Source organism: Kryptolebias marmoratus, linkage group LG24 (genome assembly GCF_001649575.2).
Source record: "Kryptolebias marmoratus isolate JLee-2015 linkage group LG24, ASM164957v2, whole genome shotgun sequence".
In the NCBI taxonomy this organism is placed as follows: domain Eukaryota; kingdom Metazoa; phylum Chordata; class Actinopteri; order Cyprinodontiformes; family Rivulidae; genus Kryptolebias; species Kryptolebias marmoratus.
Genome location: NC_051453.1, coordinates 18,324,925 through 18,329,012, shown reverse-complemented (window position 1 = coordinate 18,329,012; position 4,088 = coordinate 18,324,925).

The following is a 4,088-nucleotide window of genomic DNA, read 5'->3' as shown; positions in this document are numbered from 1 at the left end:
TTGGCAGCAGTTAGTCACTGTAGCTATAGCTCAGTCAGTTTTAGAGATGTTGATCTAAAGTTTGGTGTGGTAGTAGCTGAGCATTATCCTCAACACATACTTTGAGCACGACACATTGCACAATAACTTTGCCATTAACTGTTGGAATCAGTCCTGTCTGTCTGTTAACAAAATGTCTCATGAACCAATGCTTCAACAGGCAGTCAAACATAAACCTAGACTCAACATTAAATTTGCTGGTAGGCAGATTTAGGACAGAGATAACTGTTTATGTTTTAGTTATTCATGCTAAATTAAGCTCAGTGCTAATTAAGGTAATCTTCTTAACTAATATGTAAGACAAAAATGCATCAAACTTGTTTCCTCTTCAGTCGTATTAGTGAAATCAAATGCACCATCCCAATAAACCAGTCCACCTAAACTGAATTGAATTGTTTTAATTGTTACCTGTACATTTTCTCAAAAATGTCTCTGTTTTTCATATTTAACGTGCATGAAGTGAGTATATACAAAGATAAAATGAAGGTTATTGAAAACACTTTTTCATTGTAAAAATGTACTTTAGAGGTGTATGTGTTTGTTTATTAGTTTTATAATAAATGTGGTGAACATCGGTCCTGAAATTTGCTTTTTAAACATTTTTTGGGCCAGTTAGCACTTTTTCTTTTCCTAAAATGATGAGAGCAGGTGATTGGTTAGGTTTAGATAATAAAACCATTTGGTAAGTTATAGGAAATCAGTTTAGTTACATGTTTTTTGTGGAGAAACTTGAACGTGTTTAAAACATACAGAATAGAAGTCCAGTTGTTACAGTAATGATGCAGATTCACTATGTTTATCTGGTATGTTAAAAACCACTAAAGACCCCTTTTTGTACCTATGTGTTACACCAGAAGGTATGTAAATGGGTTTACTGCAAATATAGCAAAACTTATAGACAAAAGTAACTCCAAAAGTTAAACAGCTGTAGGTGAGATGTACGTCCATCTTACTGTGCAATGCCTTGAAATCTGTTCATTAGTTCATGAGATATTCCGCTAACATGAGATATTCCGCTAACAGAAGGACACGTGCAAAAACATGTTATACCCGCCTTTAATCTCTCAGTATTGGGTGATAATTAGATAATTAGGTGATCCTGATATGTCAAAATCAACTGCTGTTTTTAGTGGTTGTAAAAAACAAATACAAACCTCCAAATTTCAGTAATTTACAAAGAGAAAAGCCAGGTACGTATTAGTGCATGTATCCACACGCACAGAGCAGCCTCAGGTGGATGGAAAAGGTCTCTCTTTCTGATTTGGCCAAGAAAAGCAGCTGTTTCTCAAAAATTGCCATGTTTCCGTCCTGACTCCCAATCTGGGTAGCTGCACTCCAGCTTACCGTCACACCTCGCTGTCAGTCAAGAGCCGCTGGTTGCAGGAAATGCAGGGAGGCTTCGCCTGGCTTCCATTAACCTGTCGTTGCCCTGGAATAATGAGGAGGGCCTTCCAGAGAGTTCTGGGAGTCACGGGTATCCCTGTAAACTGCCACTAATAAAGTAGGCCAGCTCTGTTCAAATGTTATCCCTACATGTGTGAAGGAGATCAGCTGTGAAGCTTTTTAAAACATTCCTGCTCTCTCTGGTCGACTCAAGAGGTCTAGGGGGGGTGGGGGGATGCACAGACACTTCAGTTTTTCCAACCTGCTTCAGAAAACCCATTCGCAAACACTCGTGCAAACATGAACGCACAGAGAAAGCTCTATCTGAGTGCTCACATCTGCAGGATTCCCTATGTTTATCTTTTGCACAGTAATGAGCGCTGGGCTTTGATGCATGCGATTTGTATATATGTGTGTAGATGGGGCTGGAAACGGAGTGGAGAGAGACATGAAGGGCCAAGTTATACTCGTAAGTGGAGGAATCATAGAGGTGGATGAAAGAGCTGACTGATTTCTGATGCTTCCAGTTTAAAAATGAAGAGGCAGCTCACTTCAGTCAAGGCTTCTTCTGCTGTTGTAGCAATATGTCTTTAAGTCAGAATCAGAAGATTGTTGTGTACTGTTTGCAGAAATATAAAATGAACTGCATTATAGGCATAATTAGTTTAGGCAGAAATCAATTGGAAGTGGACCCATTAGCCATTATTTGCTTGTCACTACAGCAAACGGAGGGAGGTCATTTGTCTTAAACGAACAACCCTAAAATACTCCCAAGATTATGTTTCTTGTGCTGATGCTACAACAAAGCAGCAGCAAAAGCACAAACCAAAATAAATGGATCAGTTTATGCTAATGGTTAGTCTGAGTAATCAGACACAAAGACTTTTTGCATTAAGAAACAATGAAAAAGAAAGAAATGCAATTGTTGTAGTCAGTCACAGTTGCTTTTTTTAGTTCTAGTAGAGGCAAGAATTGTGAATTCATGAGAAAAACACTGCTCCATTAGTACTTTGTTACACCACCTCTGGCTTTTCTAACAGCTCTGAGACGTGGACCTAACTAACGACAAACAGTACTCTTCATCAGTTTGACTCCTACTGTCTCTTATTGCTGTTTCCAGATCAGCTTGCAGGTTGGAGTCTTGTCCTTGACCATTTCCTTCAATTTCCACGAGAGATTTTCAGCTGGATTGAGATCCAGACGGTTTACAGGCCATTACATTGAGACTATAGGTCTTTCTTGAAGGAAAGTTTCCTTTGCCCTATGGCAAGATGCATAAACATTCTGAAAAATAGTCTTCTTCACCAAACATTCTTACAACTGATGGAATACACTGACTCCAGTCTCTTCCCCACTTGTTTCTCATTTCTTTTTATGTGAATTTTCTGTTTTATGCTTTAATTTTTTTTATCTTGGTGCTTTGATGTTTTCCTTGGTCTACCAGTATGCTTCCCTTTTACATCTTGCCAATTTTGTTTGTACTTGGTCCAGATTTTAGTCTCAGCTGACTGGGAACAACCAACATCTTTTCAACATTCTTTGATGATTTACCTTCTTGAAGAAGTTTAATAAGCCTCTCCTTTGTTTCAGCTGACACCTCTGGTGTTGGAGCCATGATTCATGTCAATCTTCGTTCAGCAGCTCTTCAAGGTGGGAGACTCTTTTTTTTACTGAATACTAATTTGCAGATTTAATCTGATGCAGGTATTTGTTTTAGAACTGCAAACTACTGAGGGATTCCAGAGTTTTTTCCCCCTACTTTATCTGAATAAAGCAACCATGACTGACTGCAACAGATATATTTCTTTCTTTTTTGTTGTTGTTGTTTCTTAATGCCAAAAGCTTGGAATTTTTAACAACTGTGGTTTTGTGGCATGTTTGTAATTTGTTTTGTTTTATTACACAAAATTAAACAAGTGAAAAACATCCTCCAAGAGTTGTGATTCCATGATTTTGCCAGGGGGGGTTTATTAACGAGGGCTGGCTTCCACTTTTGCAGCTGCTAAAGCTGGTTCTTCTTTATGAAGGTTTGCTTTTATTTTGTCCAAACCTAAAGGGATAGTCTGGTCATTTTCAAAGTGATGTTCTGTCAAATAGCAATAGATACGGAAAAAAGAAAAGGGCATAAGCAGTGGCATCACTAGGCCTGTTTTAGGGGGGCTTCAGCGCCCCTAAAATGTTTTCAAGCCCCCCTAAATAATTTTGGTGTAAATTTTTTTTTTTTTTTTTACAAAAATTCAATATAATGTGGCCAGAATATGAGTTTAAATAAAAAAACATATATTATTTCATTATTAACTCAAATATATGATCATAAATCTGTCAGTTGTCTTTTTCTTTACAGTGTAAGGTAGAGATCCTCTTTGGTGGGTCGTTTTCAAATCCATTCCACTTGTTCATATAGAGTACTCCCTCACCACATGAAATCCAGTCCATGTTTTCCCTACAAACTTCGTTATCCGATCCATTCCGCTTGTTCGTATAACATACTCCCACACTACATGGATTCCAGTCCACGTTTTCTCTGCAACCGTGATACCAGAGTGCTAGCAAGTTTACAAGCAGAGCCAGCTAAGAGCAGCATGAACAGTAAGTGAGCAGACCAGGAGAATGTTCAGTAAAAAATGGACATACAAAAGTTTTTCAATAAAGTAAGTATTAATCAT